Here is a 23,802-nt window from a genome sequence, read left to right on the forward strand (position 1 = left end):
TAGTGGTAGTGTATTTTTGTATTATTATTAAAAATCATTATCACTGACTTATTAATAAAATGAAATATAATAATAATAATAATACTATTTTATTAACAATTCAGTAATTAAAATATTTTTCATTCCTATCATTATTATATAATTCCTTTATCATTGCAATTATTATACTATACAATAGTATTGATTACTGAATTATCACCATTTAGTAATACTGTAGTATTACTTCACTAATCATAATATTATTAGACTTAGACTTCCTTTTTATTGTCATTCAAATTTGAACTTTACAGCACAGATAAGAACGAAATTTCGTTACATAAGCTCATGGTAGAGAAGGATAAAAAAAGCAATAAGGTGCATATATAAATAAATAATATATATATAATATATATATAAAATAAATAAATAAATAAATAAATAGATTACTGTACAGATAAATATATTGCACTTTTTCACATGCGTCCACGTTTATGGATGCATGTTATATTGTCTTTTTTATTCCAGCGAGTTAATCCATTTTGGGGGGAGTTGAGGAGATAATTTAATTATGATGCATTCAAGTGTATATATTATATATATTATATATAATTTTGTAAACATCGTTATTAATTGTAGTATTATAATGTAATAAATATTATTATCCATGATCATTTTTAATATAATCATCCATTTTTATTATTATTGCATTATCACTAAAATGAATTAATATCGTTAATTAATTTGGTAAAATTGCAATAATAATAATAACATTTCATAATGCTATAATATTATTATTATTGATAATGTTTTAAATTACATATTAAAAATAATACAAATCATAATGATGATAACACTAACAATAATGATAATTAAAATGATCATTGTACATGTATACTGTGTATATTTGAGTTTTGTCATTATTATTAGATTTGTTTGTGAGAGAATAAAGAAAGTTGCTATTGTTAAGTGTATGTCATCATCAGAATTTAATGTGTTCTATTTTTTTTTTTTTTTTACAGGTGTATCAGATGTTGCCAGGAAATGGAACAGATGCAGCATGTGGAACCCACACTGTGATGAACACGGACACATTTGCAGGTACAATTACAATTTAAACATTAGACATTTAAACAATTAACATTATATTTTCATAATGACAGGCTTAACTTATTTTTACACTCATCACTAGATTTTAGTAGTTAACCTCAAAGGGGAACTGCAGTTTTTTATTTTTTTATTTTGCCCATCATTCACAATCATTATGAGAGTGACAAGAAGACAAAAGTTTTTGGTTTTTTTGCATTCTAATATGTAAAAACTGTCTCCTTCTAGGTTGCTAGCAATGCAGCTAATGGAAGTAATCTAGTCTATCTCTAAATCACTTTAAAAATGCATTCACAACATTGTCACCAATACTTCATTTATGTTCTATAACCTGTGTAATAACCAAGCTGTAGCGACATTGTTATTGTAAAATTGAACACAGAGGAACTATTTTTCTCCCGTAGTAACACAGCCACGTGCTACGGTATCAGCGGTAAAAGCTAACTATGGCAAGAGACAAGCTAGCTTCTAGTGTTGGGACTAACAAAGTAACGCGTTACTGTAACGCCGTTATTTTCGGCGGTAACTAGTAGTTTAACTTATTATTTTTTATATTCAGTAACTCAGTTACCGTTACTACATGATGCGTTACTGCGTTATTTTACCTTATTTTTTATGTAGTATCGGCTAGAAACAGAAGATCTGAGTCTGTTTTATTGGAGCGCTACAGTGTCGTCCTTCTGAATCTTCCTGCGTCACAAAGGGGAGAAGAGGCGCGCTGTGTGTGGGTGGGGCGGGGGCGCGTTTCTGTGTTTACTAACAAGACATCATGGCGGAGCTGAAGTCGAGTTTCTTAAGATGGAGATATTCTCACTACTTTTCTTTTGTCGAGCACAAAGAAAAGAACATTTTAGTTAAATGTAAGTTGTGTCTTGGATCAAAGATCCTATCTACTGCCCAAAACAGCAATTCAAATCTGCTGAAACAGATACAAAAGCAACATGCTTCGACAAAGCTAGTAAAGAGAGACCCAGACTCCGATGCCACTTCACCTCCACCTCCACCTAAGGATTTTAACGGAGGCACTGCTAGCCAGGACAACATTGATAGAGCCATTGCAGCGTATGTGCTAGAAGACATGCAGGCTATTTCTACAGTGGAGTCACCCGCTTTCAGGCAGCTAATTAGCATGATACCGGCGTCAAACAGCAAATGGCACGGAAAACATTTTCCAAGTACCTGGACACAGTGGACAGTGAGTACATAAACATGGAAAGCGAGCTAAAGAAAACACTCCAAACTCTGCCTCTGCTCATCATTCAGCACTGAAGGTACACACTCTGTCAATTCTCTTATATACTCTTTCATTCTAGACTTCTAGAGTGTTTGATTATAGACTATAAAGTTCACAAACATAAAGAGGGATCCTAGTGGGCCAGGCCAATCTTTCCTTTTCTCTAAACTAAAACTGGGGAAATGCGTAGAGTGTTCTGGGCTTCAGTACAGTGTTGATCTCATGAAGACATGATTTTATTTCACAATTCCTTGAGAGAAAAAAAATGCCTGGTTAGACTTTGTGTATGTAGTGTGTGCCTTCCTTGGGTGAAGCCAGGTTTACAGCTATGTTGTTATTATGCTGTTTGTTACTTACGTATGTTATCTTGCAGCTATTTAAAAAGAGTTTTGTCAATTTGTTCTGGCCTGAAATAAATTGGCCCTTTGCAAATGCATGTGAAGTTGATGAACAGATTGTAATACACTTTTTAACCTCTTCGTGCATCTTGGGTATAGTTTTGTCTACAATGTAGTGGCGGCTAGGAATAATGTAGCGAGGTTGGAGGTGCTCCATTAAGAGTTTAAACCCGACATTACTCACCACCGACAGGGGCTGGTCATCAACAACAATAAACTGGGCTATCTTTTCTGTTATGGCCGTTGCTTTTTTGCTGTCCCGTGGTAGTTTGTCACGTCTTGCAAAGCTTTCGGCCAGCGCGGGTTGCTGAAGCGAGCCAGAGGTTTGTTGCTTCGCCTTGCTGCTCTCGCCAAAATCCTCATGTTCTTTTTTGTGGTGTTTTTTCAATTGTGCGATGAGGTTGCTTGTATTGAACCTTCCCGGTTCTGTCCCTCCGCGGGACACTTGCGCCTGTCAAATGTTGCATTTAGCGGCAAGGTCTTTGTCCGAGTTTCGGTTAAAATACTTCCACACAACCGACATTTGCTGCAAGCACACGCGTTGTCGTTGTTGTGATCACGTGGGCTGTGCATGCTGGATCAGAGACGCTCTTCTTCCGCGGCCGGCACCAACGTTAATTAAGGGGCATTGCCGCCACCTACTGTGTTGGAGTGTGATCAAACCAGAGTCACCTATTATAGAAGTGCTGCAGCGGTAAATGGACATCTTATATCGGAGCGCTTATATCGGAATTTTTAGCTTCAGTCCGATAAAATCCGATATTCACTTTTTTGGCTAATATCGGACTGATTTCCGATATCAATATTGGATCGGGACATCCCTACTTGTAAGTACTCTGTGATTGTGCGCTGCCGAACATGCTCGTCTGCTTGTAAAACCAGCAATGTCATGACTTGGCGACACGGCGTCATGCCCGTTAAAAAAAGGGGGTGGACCGGTACTTTTTAGAGGCGGTATAGTACCGATTATGATTCATTACTATCACAGTACTATACTAGTACCGGTATACCGTACAACCCTACTGTAAAGTATTAGCCCACATGTAATGTTTTTGTTTGTACACAGTGTATGTACTGTAACTGTGATAACACGCATGATGTGCTGCGTGTACCATGATCAATATAAAGTGTGACTCACTCCATGGACAGTTGTCTCTTTGGGGTAAGCACGCCATTTATGTCGAAGTAGCTTGTCTCCAAATTACACATTTGCATTTTCGTGTCCTACCAACTAGAGATGTCCGATAATATCGGGCTGCCGATATTATCGGCCGATAAATGCTTTAAAATGTAATATCGGAAATTATCGGTTTCAAAATTATCGGTATCGGTTTCGAAAAATAAAATGTATGACTTTTTAAAACGCCGCTGTGTACACAGATGTAGGGAGAAGTACAGAGCGCCAATACACCTCAAAGGCACTGCCTTTGCGTGCCGGCCCAGTCACATAATATCTACGGCTTTTCACACACACAAGTGAATGCAAGGCATACTTGGTCAACAGCCATACAGGTCACACTGAGGGTGACGGAATAAACAACTTTAACACTGTTACAAATATGCGCCACACTGTGAACCCACACCAAACAAGAATGACAAACACATTTCGGGAGAACATCCGCACCGTAACACAACATAAACACAACAGAACAAATACCCAGAACCCCTTGCAGCACTAACTCTTCCGGGACGCTACAATATACAGCTACACCTCAACCTCCTCATGCTCTCTCAGGGAGAGCATGTCCCAAATTCCAAGCTGCTGTTTTGAGGCATGTTAAAAAAAATAATGCACTTTGTGACTTCAATAATAAATATGGCAGTGCCATGTTGGCACTTTTTTTCCCATAACTTGAGTTGATTTATTTTGGAAAACCTTGTTACATTGTTTAATGCATCCAGCGGGGCATCACAACAAAATTAGGCATAATAATGTGTTCATTCCACGACTGTATATATCGGAATCGGTAATTAAGAGTTGGGAATATCGGATATCGGCAGAAAAGCCATTATTGGACATCTCTAGTGAACATGTGTTCCCCATACCAAAGTGTTACCAAGGTGTGTTCTTGTCTCTCATAATGATTGTGAACGATAGACCAAAAAAAAAAAAAATTGCAGTTCCCTTTTAAGGTTCACTACTAAAATCTAGTGATGAGTGTAAAAATAAGTTAAGCCTGTCATTATGGAAATGTAACGTTAACTGCTTAAATGTCCTTGAATATGAAAAAAAACTTTCCTCTCCACCACTGTGGTTTCCAGTCGCCTTAATTGATTCCACACGCGACATCTTGCAGATTTTCTGTTATTATATTGTAAGCGATTGTTCCTCGACGGGCGGTGTAACAAAGACGGCGGCCTCTGCGGCGTTCGCTGTTCTTGCTTTGATAAGCCCTATCGGCTCCCTCTCCTAGAGGATGACGGGGTATTAGTGCTTTCTGAAGGGTCCGCGGTCCACTTCCTGCTCTTGCCTTTTGTCCACGAGAGGCGGGCTTATCACAAGACTTCCCCTCCGTGCGCCATGTTCAAAGATTAGGAAACTGGCTTAATTTGAGGGGGGGGGCTTTGGAAACAACAAGAAGGGGCTTGCATCCCCTGTGTTTGGTTTTAGGAAGTGGATCTGGATGTCCTTCATTGTAAGCATGCTGCTGTGTGTGTGTGTGAGGGGTGCAGAGAAAGAAATGGGACATATTCTAGTGCTTAGGAATTAAACAACAAAAAAGATAAAAGCGGCTTAGACTGCTGAGACAAGTGCATCTAAGAGAACGCACAAAAGGAGGGGTGTAAACGGCGGATTCTTGCCCGGCTAAAAACTTATCAAGCGCAGGCTTTGTGCTCAATCCATTTAAGTGAGTCCCTAACACGCCCCTATTGTGTGCCTTTTAATGGCGCAAAAGTGACTTGTGCAAGGGGGCTATCGCCTCTTCATGGGGATTACGGCTAAGTGCTTAAGTTGTGGCGAAACCCGGATTTACTGGTGGCAAAGAGAAAAAAAAGGGGCAGAGAGGGAGGGAGGGCAGGGAAAGGACCCTTAGCAAGGATTTATGTCAGGATGGCAGCGTTTCCTCGTGTGTGTGCGTGTGTGTGTTTTTTTTGAGCCAAGGCACATTTTTTGCGTTGAAAAAATGCGGAGGCACACCACCGGCAGAAATCATTAAAAAACGAAACTCAGTCGACAGTAAAAAGTCGTTGGATATGACTTTAAAGCTGGGGTGGGCAATTAATTTTTACCGGGGGCCGCATGAGCAACCCGAGCACTGCTGGAGGGCCACATCGACAATATTTCAATTAAATTTTGCTCAATATTATTTTTGATATATACCGTAAGATAAATAATAATAATAATGATAATTAAAGCTGCAAGCAGCGTTGGTCGGGTCCGCCTTCTGGCAGGTGCTAGTCCTAGGTGTCCCAATACTTTTGCCCAGTGGTAGTCCTGAGTGAGACCTACATAGAGGTTTTTGTTTCGTGTCTCTACGATATTCGTACTGGGAGTTAGAGGAAGTTGTGTCTGAGTTCACATTGTCATTATAGGGTATTTGTGTGTATTGAGGACAAAGAAGGAGTAATCGCAATTTCGTTGTCATTTTTGGCACCGGAGCAGCATCAGTGCTGCGGGTCTTTGAAGGCTCGTAAAATCAAAACGGTAGCACTAATCACAACTCTTTCGTCAACTTTTAATCAGAAGGGTTCAATCTCTCTCCTGTAGCAGTTTGAAGCCGAAACGACAAACGCGCTCAGAGGAGATAACGTTTGATGTTTGGTGACCGTTTGTAACAAAAATTTTGTTTTGAAGGAGGAATAGCAAACTTCCTGTTGATTTTTGCTGAAGGATGTCAACCTATGAAATGTAGGTCTAGGCGAGACCTACATAGAGGTATTTGTTTCATGTCTCTAAGACGTTCCTACCGGAAGTTACAAGCAGTTTTGTCAGAGTTTTCCTCTGAGGAGCAGTTTTTTCTCTTTTTTTTGCAAAAATTATGTAGAGCACAATTTTGAGTTTTGGGGTTCTGTTTTTTTTTAGATCGCAATTTCCACCAGTCCCGATGTGTGTGAGAAGTTTGGTGAGTTTTGAAGTATTTTAAAGGGGTCAAATTACAGCTCAAAAATCAAAAATGAGTGTTTTTAGTCATTTTTTGTCTTGAAGGGGAAATTGCCAAGTTCCTGTTGGTTTTCGCCCGAAGAAGTGAAATTATGAATTGTAGGTCTAAGTGAAACCTACATACAGGTTTTTGTTTCATGTCTCTACGACCTTCCTAGTGGGAGTTAGAGGCAGTTTTCTTCCTAGGGGGCGCTAGAGCGCAATGTGGATTTTTTGGGTTTGGTTTTTGAATAACTTGATCTGGCACACTTTTTGAGTGTGTGTAAAAAATTTGGTGAGTTTTGAAGCATGTTAAGGGGGTCAAAGTAGTGCGCAACGGAGCGGAAAAAAAATTAAAAAAATTTGGTGAGTTTTGAAGCATGTTAAGGGGGTCAAAGTAGTGCGCAACGGAGCGGAAAAAAAATAAAAATAATAATAAACATTACAAATTCAATAGGTTCCTTTGTAACCAGTACAAAGGACTCCCTGGGGGAGTCCTTTGTACAGGGTACAGGGCGCACCCTAATAATTAATAATAATAGTAATACTTCAACATAGTGTGTGTAACAGCATTCCATGACTAATATAAATAAATTAACATTAACAATAAATGACAGTAAAATAAGCACACCTATGACTGAGGAGTCATAGTGTAACTTTGTGCGATGTTTGAGTTGTCCGACTTTTTGTGTGGCCATAAACGCACCAGTGGTTTAGTGCTATGCGTGTTGGTGACAGATGACAAGTTGGTTTTGGCCGGGTTTGTACGGCAGAAAATGACTAGTTTTTCGAGATAGAATTGTTTTACTCATGTTTTTGGTGTGGTTATGTCCGAATGTAAACAGTTTTGCTCAATAAAGTGATCGATATAATTCCTGGCCTGGAAGCATCTCGATGGACGTTACAATAATTGAACGGTGTTCAATTGAAGGGTGTTGACGAACACCGTTAGGGCCGCTTGTTGTCACTGTCACTCAGAGTTGCATTGCAAAATTACACAGAATAAATGTGTTTATTTTGTTTAGAATTCAGATGGGATTTGATTTGGTGCGCGGCATATATTTGCTGTGCGCAGCGGACGCTTGAGCAGTGCGCAATTGCGCAGGCGCGCACCTTAGAGGGAACGTTGCTTGGCAGTCCATGTCTTGTTGAAAACACGCCATTCTTCATCAACTTTTCTCTTTTTAGCGTCTCGGGTGTAAACCGTGCATCACTTGTCGCTGCCTGTGCACCTTCACTCGCAGGTTACACACGGAAAGCAGCACCGTTGTATTGCACACTCGACATAGATACTTTTTAAAATGTATTTTGTAATTTATAATTGGCCTCACGCGGGCCGGACAGGGACGCACAAAGGGCCGGATGCGGCCCGCGGGCCGCAGAATGCCCAGGTCTGCTTTAAAGCATAACCAAGCATGCATCACTATAGCTCTTGTCTCAAAGTAGGTGTACTGTCACCACCTGTCACATCACACCCTGACTTATTTGGAGTTTTTTGCTGTTTTCCTGTGTCTAGTGTTTTACTTCTTGTCTTGCGCTCCTATTTTGGTGGCTTTTTCTCTTTTTTTGGTATTTCCCTGTAGCAGTTTCATGTCTTCCTTTGAGCGATATTTCCCGCATCTACTTTGTTTTAGCAATCAAGAATATTTCAGTTGTTTTTATCCTTCTTTGTGGGGACATTGTTGATTGTCATGTCATGTTCGGATGTACATTGTGGACGCCGTCTTTGCTCCACAGTAAGTCTTTGCTGTCCTCCAGCATTCTGTTTTTGTTTACTTTGTAGCCAGTTCAGTTTTAGTTTCGTTCTGCATAGCCTTCCCTAAGCTTCAATGCCTTTTCTTAGCGGCACTCACCTTTTGTTTATTTTTGGTGTAAGCATTAGATACGACAACAAACCCTCGTCATCTCACAAGACCGATAAATTCTTTAAAATGTAATATCGGAAATTATCGGTATCGTTTTTTTTAATCGTTTTTATTTTTTTAAATTTTTTTTATTTTTATTAAATCAACATAAAAAACACAAGATACACTTACAATTAGTGCACCAACCCAAAAAACCTCCCTCCCCCATTTACACTCATTCACACTCATTCACACAAAAGGGCTGTTTCTTTCTGTTATTAATATTGTGGTTCCTACATTATATATCAATATATATCAATACAGTCTGCAAGGGATACAGTCCGTAAGCACACATGATTGTGCGTGCTGCTGGTCCACTAATAGTACTAACCTTTAACAGTTAATTTTACTCATTTTCATTCATTACTTGTTTCTATGTAACTGTTTTTATATTGTTTTACTTTCTTTTTCATTCAAGAAAATGTTTTTAATTTAATTTTTATTTTATGTTATAATTAAAAAAAAAAAAAGGACCTTATCTTCACCATACCTGGTTGTCCAAATTAGGCATAATAAAGTGTTAATTCCACAACTGTATATATCAGTATCGGTTGATATCGATATCGGTTGATATCGGTATTGGTAATTAAAGAGTTGGACAATATCAGAATATCGGATATCGGCAAAAAGCCATTATCGGTCATCCCTAATATTTAATCTTACTTAGATTTCAGTTTTTGCAGTGTATAATATAGAATGGCTTTTATTGTCACTATACACAGGTACAATGAGAATAAAAGCAACCCTAGTATCAGTGCGACAGTCTACAAATATGCAAAACATAGGAAGGAAAGAAATAAAAATAGTGCAAAATGAGGTAAGGTGCACAGTCGGGTCCTGAGAACGAATGTTCTGAAAGTGTTTAAATATTAAATATTATACTATATACATATGTACAGAAGCATTCAGACTGTGGGTGGAAAGTAAAAATTGCACACAGAGAGGTGCTAAACTGTAAAATCAGTGCCCTTGGCTTCAGGGAAAAAACTGTTCTTGAGTCGGTCTGTCTTAGACCTGATGACCCTGTAGCGCCTTCCTGAGGGCAGCAGGTGGAACGGGTCAAAGCCAGGGTGGGAGCTGTCCTTGATGATGTTGGTAGCTGTCAGGGAGGGGAGAAGGCAGCCGATGACCCGCTGTGCTGCCTTTACCACTCTCTGGAGCCTCTCCCTGTCTGCAGCGGTGCAGCTGCCGTACCATGCTGTGATGCAGTATGGCAGCAGGCTCTCCATGGATGAGCGGTAGAAGGTCAGCAGCAGGTTGGAGTCCAGGTTGTACTTCTCGAGGACTCTCAGGAAGTGCAGCCGCTGCTGAGCCTTCTTGTAGTGTTAGTGATGGCAGTAGTGTATGAAGCCAAGCTGTTGTAACACGTGGCTTGGCATTGTCCTGCTGAAATAAGCAGGGGCGCCCATGGTAACGTTGCTTGGATGGCAACATATGTTGCTCCAAAACCTGTATGTACTTTTCAGCATTAATGGTGCGTTCACAGATGTGTAAGTTACCCATGTCTTGGGCACTAATACACCCCCATACCATCACACATGCTGGCTTTTACACTTTGCGCCTATAAAAATCCGGATGGTTCTTTTCCTCTTTGGTCCGGAGGACACAACGTCCACAGTTTCCAAATGTGGACTCGTCAGACCACAGAACACTTTTCCACTTTGCATCAGTCCATCTTAGATGAGCTCGGGCCCAGCGATGCTGGCTGCGTTTCTGGGTGTTGTTGATAAATGGCTTTCGCTTTGCATAGTAGAGTTTTAACTTTCACTTACAGATGTAGCGACAAACTGTAGTTACTGACAGTGGGTTTCTGAAGTTTTCCTGAGCCCATGCGGTGATATCCTTTACACACTGATGTCGCTTTTTGATGCGGTGCCGCCTGAGGGATCGAAGGTCCGTAATATCATCGCTTACGTGCGTTGATTTCTCCAGATTCTCTGAACTTTTTGATATTACGGAGCGTAGATGGTGAAATCCCTAAATTCCTTGCAATAGCTGGTTGAGAAATGTTGTTCTTGAACTGATTGCTCAGGCATTTGTTGACAAAGTGGTGACCCTCGCCCCATCCTTGTTTGTGAATGACTGAGCATTTCATGGAATCTACTTTTCTACCCAATCATGGCACCCACCTGTTCCCAATTAGCCTGTTCACCTGTGGGATGTTCCAAATAAGTGTTTGATGAGCCTTCCTCGACTTTCTCAGTCTTTTTTGCCACTTGTGCCAGCTTTCTTGAAACATGTTGCAGGCATCAAATTCCAAATGAGCTAATATTTGCAAAAAATAAAGTTAGAACGTTAAATATCTTGTCTTTGCAGTCTATTCAATTGAATATAAGTTGAAAAGGATTTGCATTCTGTTTTTATTGACCATTTACACAACGTGACAACGTCACCGGTTCGGGGTTTGGTACTTTAGGCCTGTTATAAAACATTCAAACTTGTATTCATAGTAAGTGGAGGATTTAACAAGACTTATTTGAAACTGGTCACAGGTAAATGTTACAGCGTTGGTCTCACTCCCAGTCAGTGGAGGGCAGGAATGAAGTCTTGCTCCTCTTTATTGGACACGTTCAGCGATGGTGTGGACAATTCTGGTGCAGAAGCTGAGTTGCTTGGATGAGGCCCGAGGACGCGTAGCTAAAACATTTGTGCCCCCGAATAGTTGAATGTAAGTGTGAGTAAAAGAGCGAGTCCTGACACATGATCGGCAGCTGTGGAGGAGGCAGCTTCTCCTTGACCATTGTGTCTCTCTTTGTGTGTCTGGTCCCTGAGCTAACAAAGTAGACCGAGGTAAAGTGCAGAGCACCTGTCCTTTCCTGTCGCACACCTTTCCCTTGAGCACACAACAACACCCAACACTGAGCAAAGATGAAGAAAGGGTCCAACGACCGCTGCAGGCACCTATTCAAATAATTCAAAAAAAGACACGGAACCTTCTGTCTGGTCGGCCCGCCGAAGCCTTGATATGTTGCTCAAAAGCCGGCGAGGCCATTGTGTGCGTCCGCGCCTTTTGTTGCCTCGTATTCAAGCAGCGGCGCATGATTGCGGCGATGATGGTCGTGATGATGATGATGATGGCGACGGCGGCGGCGATAGCTTAAGGAGACGCAGCTGCCGGGAGGTTGACAGACACGCAGACAATCGCCATGTTTGCTCAAGACAAGGTACATTGTGGACCTTCAAAGTGGAGGCTGCTGAATTCTGTGTGTGTGTGCGTGTGTGTGTGTGTGTGTGTATTTCTACCCTTCTTGAAACATCAACAAGGAAAAGTATCTTCCATATGAGGAGGTGTGAACAAGTAAAGACATAAATCATGGTCCCAATACGGAAGCCATTGCATCTCATAGAGAGCTAAATACTAGAGTCTGTGAACATTGCTCCAAAGTCAGCATTTTTTGTTGATTTAATGTGCATTTTGACTTGCGTTGAGTAAAATTATGACTTTTATTATAATACTGCCAACATTCTAAGTTTTTCTTGTGAAATTGTGACCTTTTTCTTGTGAAACTCCAACTCATTTTTCACAACAAGCTTTTTTATATTGGCATAGTATGTATATATTATTAATGTTGTAAATACACATCTTTATATATCTAGAAAGGCTGGTCCGGAAGAGGTAAAAAAAAATTGGAGGTCTCAAGAAGGTAAAGAATACAAGAATGTGTGTGCGTGTGCGTGTGTGTGTGTGTGTGTGTGTGTGTTTCTACCCTTCTTGAGACATCAACAGGTAAAAGTATCTTCCATATGAGGAGGTGTGAACAAGTGATGACATAAATCATGGTCCCAATACAGAAAACCATTGCATCTCATAGAGAGCCAAATACTAGAGTCTGTGAACATTGCTCCAAAGTCAGCATTTTTTGTTGATTTAATGTGCGTTTTGACTTGCGTTGAGTAAAATTATGACTTTTATTATAATACTGCCAACATTCTAAGTTTTTCTTGTGAAATTGTGACCTTTTTCTTGTGAAACTCCAGCTCATTTTTCACAACAAGCTTTTTTATATTGGCATAGTATGTATATATTATTAATGTTGTAAATACACATCTTTATATAGCTAGAAAGGGTGGTCCTAAAGAGGTAATAAAAAATTGGAGGTCTCAAGAAGGTAAAGAATACAAGAATGCGTGTGTGCGTGTGCGTGTGCGTGTATTTCTACCCTTCTTGAGACATCAACAGGTAAAAGTAGCTTCCATATGAGGAGGTGTGAACAAGTTAGGACATAAATCATGGTCCCAATACGGAAGCCATTGCATCTAATAGAGAGCCAAATACTAGAGTCTGTGAACATTGCTCCAAAGTCAGCATTTTTTGTTGATTTAATGTGCATTTTGACTTGCGTTGAGTAAAATTATGACTTTTTTATAACACTGCCAAAATTCAAAGTTTTCCTTGTGAAATTGTGACCTTTTTCTTGTGAAACTCCAACTCATTTTTCACAACAAGATTTTTTATATTGGCATAGTATGTATATATTATTAATGTTGTAAATACACATCTTTATATAGCTAGAAAGGGTGGTCCTAAAGAGGTAAAAAAAAATGGAGGTCTCAAGAAGGTAAGAAATACAAGAACGTGTATGTGTGTGTGTGTGTGTGTGTGTGTGTGTGTGTGTGTGTGTGTGTGTGTGTGTGTGTGTGTGTGTGTGTGTGCGTGTGTGTTTTTCTACCCTTCTTGAGACATCAACAGGTAAAAGTAGCTTCCATATGAGGAGGTGTGAACAAGTGATGACATAAATCATGGTCCCAATACAGAAAACCATTGCATCTAATAGAGAGCCAAATACTAGAGTCTGTGAACATTGCTCCAAAGTCAGCATTTTTTGTTGATTTAATGTGCGTTTTGACTTGCGTTGAGTAAAATTATGACTTTTATTATAATACTGCCAACATTCTAAGTTTTTCTTGTGAAATTGTGACCTTTTTCTTGTGAAACTCCAACTAATTTTTCACAACAAGATTTTTTTATATTTGCATAGTTTGTATATATTATTAATGTTGTAAATACACATCTTTATATATCTAGAAAGGGTGGTCCTGAAGAGGTAAAAAAAAATTGGAGGTCTCAAGAAGGTAAAGAATACAAGAATGTGTGTGTGTGTGTGCGTGTGTGTTTTTCTACCCTTCTTGAGACATCAACAGGTAAAAGTATCTTCCATATGAGGAGGTGTGAACAAGTGATGACATAAATCATGGTCCCAATACAGAAAACCATTGCATCTCATAGAGAGCCAAATACTAGAGTCTGTGAACATTGCTCCAAAGTCAGCATTTTTTGTTGATTTAATGTGCGTTTTGACTTGCGTTGAGTAGAATTATGACTTTTATTATAATACTGCCAACATTCTAAGTTTTTCTTGTGAAATTGTGACCTTTTTCTTGTGAAACTCCAACTCATTTTTCACAACAAGCTTTTTTATATTGGCAATGTTGTAAATACACATCTTTATATATCTAGAAAGGGTGGTCCTTTGGTGCACATGCAGCGACAAGTGATGCACGGTTTACACCCGAGACGCTAAAAAGAGAAAAGTTGATGAAGAATGGCGTGTTTTCAACAAGACATGGTCTGCCAAGCAACGTTCCCTCTAAGGTGCGTGCCTGCGCAATTGCGCACTGCTCAAGCGTCCTCTGCGCACAGCAAGTATATGCCGCGCACCAAATCAAATCCCATCTGAATTCTAAACAAAATAAACATATTTATTCTGTGTAATTTTGCAATGCAACTTTGAGTGACAGTGACAACAAGCGGCCCTAAGTGTGTTCGTCAACACCCTTCAGTTGAACACCGTTCAATTATTGTAACGTCTATCGAGATGCTTCGAGGACAGGAATTATATCGATCACTTTATTGAGCAAAACTGTTTACATTCGGACATAACCACACCAAAAACATAAGTAAAAAACTTCTATCTGGAAAAACTAGTCATTTTCTGCCGTACAAACCAGGCCAAAACCAACTTGTCATCTGTCACCAACACGCATACCACTAAACCACTGGTGCGTTTATGGCCACACAAAAAGTCGGACAACTCAAACACCACACAAAGTTACACTATGACTCCTCAGTCATACGTGTGCTTATTTTACTGTCATTTATTATTAATGTTAATTTATTTATATTAGTCATGGAATGCTGTTACACACACTATGTTGAAGTATTACTATTATTATTTATTATTATTATTATTATTATTATTTATCTTACGGTATATATCAAAAATAATATTGAGCAAAATTTAATTGAAATATTGTCGATGTGGCCCTCCAGCAGTGCTCGGGTTGCTCGTGCGGCCCCCGGTAAAAATTAATTGCCCACCCCTGCCTTAGTGACTGCCACCTGCTCCCAGTGTCACCCGCACTAATTTAAATATAGCTTAAAAGATGTAGATAACGGGTTTCACCATGTAAAGTCCTTTTTTTTCCCTCTCTAGATGCCCTCACAAACGATCAGAAATCAGAAAACTCCTTACCTTTAACAATCATATTGCTACAGTAATAGACATTTAAAAAAGTAAAATCCACTCACCAAGATGTAAAGACAAAAAGAGCATGTGTTTCTATAAAAGAGGTACAGTAACTGTGGTGTCTTTTCTTCCTTGTGCTCTGGCATCATTTTTTTTACAAAACTCCTTTCTCTTTGCAATTAAAACTTTCTGTAGTACGGACTCGCTTGTCAATCCCGTTTCCTACTTGCGACCGCCATTAATGTACAGTATTTTTTTTAACTCCGCAGGTATTCTTTCCTTTTCTGTTGGCTTTTTGGGACTCTTGTTGAGTTAGCAAAAATGAACACAACTTTTCAAAAGGGGAAACATCACACAAATGGCACACATACTAAAGCGCTGAGACGTGACTATGAAGTCTCCTGTGTAAAGTTAAAGTACCAATGATTGTCACACACTAGGTGTGGGGAAATTTGTCCTCTGCATTTGACCCATCACCCTTGTTCACCCCCTGGGAGGTGAGGGGAGCAGTGAGCAGCGGCGGTGGCCGCGCCCGGGAATCATTTTGGTGATTTAACCCGCAATTCCAACCCTTGATGCTGAGTGCCAAGCAGGGAGGTAATGGCTCCCATTTTTATAGTCTTTGGTGTGACTCGGCCGGGGTTTGAACTCACGACCTACCCATCTCAGGGTAGGTAGGTTGCAGGTGCAGAAAGTGAGTGAAGGGCCCCGCATCCGCCGCAGTGACGCCCTGCGTTTTGTCTGGCAGGAATGACTGAATGAAGCGTTCGTACACAGATACATGGTTCGCAGGACCATAGGGCGCACCGGATTATAAGGCGCACTGCCGATGAGTGGGCCTATTCAGGTCTACATTTTAATACTTCCATCAATAACGGAGCAGCATCTCCTCATCCGTGGCTCACTAGTGCAACAACAACGCCGGGAATGTGTCCCGTGAAAAAACGTCCGACCGGAACTCTCTAATAACTAAAGTTCCTTGGGTGAATAATGTAAACTCACTACACCGGTATGTTTTAACGCTTCCATAGTGAGTTTACTGACAGGTGTAAGTAAGAACTTTAAACTACTTTATATTAGAAATGGCAACAGAAGATAACAAGAAGATGGCGAAATTATCGACTACGGACTACAAAGGTTGACTCGCGCAAATTTTCAGGACTTATGCAGATCCCAAATACAGTTCGGCAGGTACCAGAAGGTAAGAAAAGTTGGTTTTGCATAACATTGTGAAACAAAACGCCCGATAAAGTGTCTGCTAACATCGCACTAATACTCGTATGTTGACAACAAAGCGAAAGCGGTTTGCCGACATTGTTCAGCAGCGGTGGGGTATGCTTCTGCCAACACGTCAAACATGCTAACCCGTTTGAAGCGTCATCTACCCCCTAGTGAACATCGCTTCAACGACGAGAAAGACGAGCGTGGTGCAAACACCGCATTCAAGCAGCCTCTCCTCGGCGAGTCAGGCAGGGCTAAAGCAATAACTAATGTTTTTATAGCAGCAGATTTAAGACCATATTGCATTAAAAACTAGATTTTGACCCACTTCTTCTTTCTACAGACAATGTGGATAAACTGATTGTTCTGGCAAAAAACATGAAGATTGAGTGAAAGTCACCAGGGTTAAAGGCTGGGGGGGTGGAGAGTTAATCTAAGGCTGAGTTGACTTGAAACTGTTTAATGTTGCACTTTTTATATGTAGAAGAATAGTTTTGTCATTTTATTTAATCTGCGCAACAACTTGAGGCAGTTTAATGTTGATTAACGTGGACCCCGACTTAAACAAGTTGAAAAACGTATTTGGGTGTTACCATTTAGTGGTCAATTGTACGAAATATGTACTGTACTGTGCAATCTACTAAAGAAAGTCTCAATCAATCAATAAAAAAAAGCACTTTATATGTAGAAAGGTTTTGTTAAAGGCCTATTGAAATGAAAAGTTCTTATTTAAACGGGGATAGCAGATCCATTTTATGTGTCATACTTGATCATTTCGCGATATTGCCATATTTTTGCTGAAAGGATTTAGTAGAGAACATCGACGATAAAGTTTGCAACTTTTGGTCGCTGATAAAAAAAAAGCCTTGCCTGTACCGGAAGTAGCGTGACGTCACAGGTTGAAAGGCTCCTCACATTTGCACATTGTTTACACCAGCAGCGAGAGAGATTCGGACCGAGAAAGCGACGATTACCCCAATAATTTGAGCGAGGATGAAAGATTCGTGGATGAGGAAAGTGAGAGTGAAGGATTAGAGTGCAGTGCAGGACGCCAGGGTGTATCTTTTTTCGCTCTGACCGTAACTTAGGTACAAGCTGGCTCATTGGATTCCACACTTTCTCCTTTTTCTATTGTGGATCACGGATTTGTATTTTAAACCACCTCGGATACTATATCCTCTTGAAAATGAGAGTCGAGAACGCGAAATGGACATTCATAGTGACTTTTATCTCCACGACAATACATCGGCGAAGCTCTTTAGCTTCGGAGCTAACGTGATAGCATCAGAAGAAACATGCCCCTGACTGGAAGGATAGACAGAAGATCAACAATACTACTATTACTTCTACTATCAGGAGACACCGAACCAAACCCTGGACCTGTAACCACACGGTTAATGCTGTCCAGCCTGGCGAAGCCTAGCAATGCTGTTGCTAACGACGCCATTGAAGCTAACTTAGCTACCGGACCTCGACAGAGCTATGCTAAAAACATTAGCTCTCCACCTACGCCAGCCCTCATCTGCTCATCAACACCCGTGCTCACCTGCGTTCCAGCGATCGACGGCGCGACGAAGGACTTCACCCGATCATCGGTGCGGTCGGCGGCTAGCGTCGGATAGCGCGTCTGCTATCCGACTCAAAGTCCTCCTGGTTGTGTTGCTGCAGCCAGCCGCTAATACACCGATCCCACCTACAGCTTTCTTCTTTGCAGTCTTCATTGTTCATTAAACAAATTGCAAAAGATTCACCAACACAGATGTCCAGAATACTGTGGAATTTTGACATGAAAACAGACGCTGTTTGTATTGGGATATAATGGTGTCCCAATACTTCCGTTCAGTCCGTGACTTCACGCGCAAACGTCATCATACCGAGACGTTTTCAGCCGGATATTTCCCGGGAAATTTAAAATGTCACTTTATAAGTTAACCCGGCCGTATTGGCATGTGTTGCAATGTTAAGATTTCATCATTGATATATAAACTATCAGACTGCGTGGTCGCTAGTAGTGGCTTTCAGTAGGCCTTTAAACTGAGGCTTAGTTGACTTGAAACTGTTAAATGTTGCTCTTTTTACCGTATTTTTCGGAGTATAAGTGGCACTGGAGTATAAGTTGCATTTTTTGGGGAAATGTATTTGATAAAAGCCAACACCAAGAATAGACATTTGAAAGGCAATTTCAAATAAATAAAGAATAGTGAACAACAGGCTGAATAAGTGTACGTTATATGAGGCATAAATAACCAACTGGTATGTTAACGTAACATATTATGGTAAGAGTCATTCAAATAACTATAACATATAGAACATGCTATACGTTTACCAAACAATCTGTCACTCCTAATCGCTAAATCCCATGAAATCTTATACGTCTAGTCTCTTACGTGAATGAGAGAAATAATATTATTTGATATTTTACAGTAATGTGTTAATAATTTCACACATAAGTCGCTCCTGAGTATAAGTCGCACCCCCGGCCAAACTATGAAAAAAACTGCGACTTATAGTCCGAAAAATACGGTATATGGAGAAGAAAAGTTTTGTCATTTTATTTAATCTGAGCAACAACTTGAGGCAGTTTAATGTTGATGAACGTGGACCCCGACTTAAACAAGTTGAAAAACGTATTGGGGTGTTACCATTTAGTGGTCAATTGTGCGGAATATGTACTGTACTGTGCAATCTACTAATACAAGTCTCAATCAATCAATCAATTTGAAAAAAAGCACTTTATATGTAGAAAGATTTTGTTAAGAAACCATTCTGAGCCTTATCTTATTTAATTTTTATTAAATAAATAACCCAAAAATGTATATTTTGTTGTTTTCCTACTGTACCGAAAATGAACCGAACCGTGACCTCTAAACCGAGATATGTACCATTCCGAAATGTTTGTGTACGTTACACCCTTAGTCAGATCATTTCAAATCAATACATTTCCTGCACGTTGAAATAGAGAAATCCACGCAATCTAAACCCAGAGGGGCCTGCATCCTCCTCGGGGGCCTCTCGCGCTCCTCCATCTTGCATCGTGCTTCTAGGATGCGCTCGTGCCGCTGGTGTCAGTGTTGTTGGGTTTTTTTTCCTCCCGACTTAAGCTCCAGATGCTGAGAGGGCTCCTTGCGCTGGCGCTGCTGCAAGGGGGCCAACGAGGTTAATGCACCCGGGGAGGAAGAGAAGCAACCAGCTGTTGGCCTTCTAATGTTTAAAACCTCCTCTCCTCTATTCTTTACACACGCTCCCGCCCCCCCTTTAAAGAAAGAAATCCCGGCAATAAAATGCGCTCAAATGGCGAAACATCTGCTGGGAGCATTTCAGTGCAGCCAAGAGCGTCTTAACTCCTCCTGAGCAACAATATGAGGCCATTTTCTGGGCTTGAACGACAGGGACTTAGAAAGAGATAAGAGGAGATAATGGCTGGATGGGAGACTTGGGGAGGGGGCCGGCTGCAAATGCACAATCAGGAGGTCGGCACGGAGATGGAGGGGGCGAGGGGGGTAGGGAGGGTTTCTGAGGCCAAAGGAAAGTGGTTTGGTAAACAATGTCACCGCATTAGAATGGTAATCTGAACATGGCTTGGTTCCGATAAAGATGCGCGTCATCCTCAAGGGGGCGGGGCCCTGCGAATGTACGTGTGCAGGTTTCCACGGTGGAACTTTGGAATAAAAACGCGCGACCTCATACCGCCCGTACTTAGAATTTGGCTCTGATAGGCGCCGTGCCCCCAATAAATCACCGGATACAAATAAGCACCACGCAAAAAGAAAAATAGCAGGTGACTGACGTCTTTACTCCACTATGCGGATTAAATGGCATCAAAATAGCGGTTGTAATAGCCTTTTTTTTAAAAATATTAATACAATTATTTAATTATTTTAATTAAATACAAAGTATGTATTATTAATTAAATTTATTTAAGGAAGGAAAAATAAATAAAACATGTATACCATTTTTAAAAAAAATTATTATACTAACTAAGACCTTACCTTTTAAAGGCCTACTGAAAGCCACTACTAGCGACCACGCAGTCTGATAGTTTATATATCAATGATGAAATCTTAACATTGCAACACATGCCAATACGGCCGGGTTAACTTATAAAGTGACATTTTAAATTTCCCGCTAAACTTCCGGTTGAAAACGTCTTTGGATGATGACGTATGCATGTGACGTAGCTAGTGAAACAGAAGTATCGGTACCCCATTGAAAACAATACAAAATAGCTTTGTTTTCATCTCAAAATTCCACAGTATTCTGGACATCTGTGTTGGTGAATCTGTTGCAATTTGTTTAATGAACAATGAAGACTGCAAAGAAGAAAGTTGTAGGTGGGATCGGTGTATTAGCTGTAGCAACACAACCAGGAGGACTTACTTGGATAGCAGACGCTAGCCGCCAACCGCACGGATGATCGGGTGAAGTCCTTCGTCGCTCTGTCGATCGCTGGAACGCAGGTGAGCACGGGTGTTGATGAGCAGATGAGGGCTGGCTGGTGTAGGTGGAGCGCTAATGTTTTTATCATAGCTCTGTGAGGTCCGGTTGCTAAGTTAGCTTCAATGGCGTCGTTAGCAACAGCATTGTTAAGCTTTGCCAGGCTGAGAATTATTAACCATGTAGTTACATGTCCATGGTTTAATAGTATTGTTGATCTTCTGTCTATCCTTCCAGTCAGGGGTTTATTTATTTTGTTTCCATCTGCATTTGAGCCCGATGCTATCACATTAGCTCAGTAGCTAAAGAGCTTCGCCGATGTATTGTCGTGGAGATAAAAGTCACTGTGAATGTCCATTTGGCGTTCTCGACTCTCATTTTCAAGAGGATATAGTATCCCAGGTGGTTTAAAATACAAATCCGTGATCCACAATAGAAAAAGGAGAGAGTGTGGAATCCAATGAGCCAGCTTGTACCTAAGTTACAGTCAGAGCGAAAAAAGATATGTCTTGCACTGCTTGTCCATCACTCTAACATTCCTCATCCACAAATCTTTCATCCTCGCTCAAATTAATGGGGTAATCGTCGCTTTCTCGGTCCGAATCGCTCAAAGTGTTTTACATAGTGAAACACAATATCTAAGTTACATTTAAAGCAGTGTGGGTGGCACTGGGAGCAGGTGGGTAAAGTGTCTTGCCCAAGGACACAACGGCAGTGACTAGGATGGCAGAAGCTGGGATCGAACCTGGAACCCTCAAGTTGCTGGCACGGCCACTCTTACCAACCGAGCTATACCGCTTTGAGTCACTAGAGAGAGAAAAAAGTGCTATATAAATATAATTCACTTCAAGACAAGAAGTAAAACACTACACACAGGAAAACACCAAAAAAGTCCAAATAAGTCAGGGTGTGATGAGTCATGAGAGTACACCTACTTTGAGACAAGAGCTATAGTGATGCATGCTTGGTTATGGTTGGAATTCATATCCAACAATTGCGAGAACGACTTTTTATTGTCAATATCGGCTACTGGGTTTCATTTTTTTAATTTTTTCTGCTGGTGGTGTGCCTCAGAATTTTTTCAATGAAAAAAATGTGCCTCGGCTCAGAAAAGGTTGAAAAACATTGCTCTAGATCACTAAGATCTTCTGAGACCAATCTGTTAGCGGTTCCCAGAGTAAACTCCAATCAAGGGAGAGCATCATTCAGTCACTATGCAACAAATAGCTGGAATAAACTTCCTGAAGATGTCAGACTCTCCCCAACTCTGGCTTCTTTTAAAACTAGACTGAAGACTTTTATGTTCATCTTAGCTTTCAGCTAAATCTTTTAACTTTTAACGTCTGCACTGTTTTTATTTACTGGCGTAGGTGGACAGCTAATGTTTTTAGCATAGCTCTGTTGAGGTCCCGTAGCTAAGTTAGCTTCAATGGCGTCGTTAGCAACAGCATTGCTAGGCTTCGCCAGGCGGTACAGCATTAACCGTGTAGTTACATGTCCAGTGTTTGGTAGTATTGTTGATCTTCTGTCTATCCTTCCAGTCAGGGGTTTATTTCTTTTGTTTCTATCTGCATTTAAGCACGATGCTATCACGTTAGCTCCGTAGCTAAAGTGCTTCACCGATGTATTGTCGTGGAGATAAAAGTCACTGTGAATGTCCATTTTGCGTTCTCGACTCTCATTTTCAAGGGGATATAGTATCCGAGGTGGTTTAAAAAACAAATCCTTGATCCACAATAGAAAAAGGAGAAAGTGTGGAATCGTCGGATACGTCCCGCACTGCACTCTAGTCCTTCACTCTCACGTTCCTCATCCACAAATCTTTCATCCTCGCTCAAATTAATGGGGTAATCGGCGCTTTCTCGGTCCGAATCGCTCTCGCTGCTGGTGTAAACAATGGGGAAATGTGAGGAGCCTTTCAACCTGTGACGTCACGCTACTTTCGCTACAGGCAAGGCTTTTTTTATCAGCGACCAAAAGTTGCGAACATTATCGTCGATGTTCTCTACTAAATCCTTTCAGCAAAAATATGGCAATATCGCAAAATGATCAAGTATGACACAAAGAATGGATCTGCTATCCCCGTTTAAATTAAAAAAATCTCATTCCAGTAGGCCTTCAAACATCTAAAACAATTATTTAGGATTTTCCGGCGGGCCAGTTTGAAAAGCTCCACGGGCCGCATGCTACCCCCGGGCCTTAAAGGCCTACTGAAAGCCACTACTACCGACCACGCAGTCTGATAGTTTATATATCAATGATGAAATCTTAACATTGCAACACATGCCAATACGGCCGGGTTAACTTATAAAGTGCAATTTTAAATTTCCCGCTAAACTTCCGGTTGAAAACTCCTTTGGATGATGACGTATGCACGTGACGTAGCCAGTGAAACAGAGGTATGGCTCCCCCATTAAAGCCAATACAAAATAGCTCTGTTTTCATCTCATTATTCCACAGTATTTTGGACATCTGTGTTGGTGAATCTGTTGCAATTTGTTCATTGCATTATGGAGAAAGAAGCTGAGCAAGCAAAGAAGAAAATTGTCGGTGCGAAGCGGAGTATTTTGCGAGGGAAGTCAGCAACAACAGTACACAGCCGGCGTTTCATTGTTTACATTCCCGAAAGATGCAGTCAAGATCGAAGAACTCGGACAACAGAGACTCTTACCAGGAGGACTTTTGACTTCGATACACAGACGCCTGTAGAGAACTGGGACAACACAGACTCTTACCAGGATTACTTTGATTTGGATACACAGACGCAGACGCGGTACCGTGAGTACGCAGCTGCGCTTCCAAACATTTGATCGCTTGCCCGTACGTGCGTGTCACGTACGTAACGTTGGTTAAATATATAAGCTTTATGAACCTTGGGTTAGGTGAACGGTCCTTTGGGCTGAGTGAGTGTGTGTGTTGTGCAGGTGTTTGAATTGTATTGGCGGGTTATATGGACGGGAGCTAGGAGCTAGCATAACAA

The 23,802-nt window shown here is 40.7% G+C and overlaps 1 protein-coding gene across 1 annotated transcript in view; it reads left to right on the plus strand.

Moving 5' to 3' along the window:
• The first annotated feature begins 998 nt into the window (after positions 1–998).
• The window catches only part of LOC133640481 (prospero homeobox protein 1-like), a 265,269-nt gene continuing 242,465 nt past the window's right edge, over positions 999–23,802 (plus strand). The window contains exon 1 of the mRNA XM_062033924.1: positions 999–1,077. The gene's annotated coding sequence lies outside the window, so the exon portion shown is untranslated. The remainder of the gene's footprint in view (positions 1,078–23,802) is intronic.

Source organism: Entelurus aequoreus, linkage group LG23, assembly GCF_033978785.1.
Source record: "Entelurus aequoreus isolate RoL-2023_Sb linkage group LG23, RoL_Eaeq_v1.1, whole genome shotgun sequence".
Taxonomy (NCBI): domain Eukaryota; kingdom Metazoa; phylum Chordata; class Actinopteri; order Syngnathiformes; family Syngnathidae; genus Entelurus; species Entelurus aequoreus.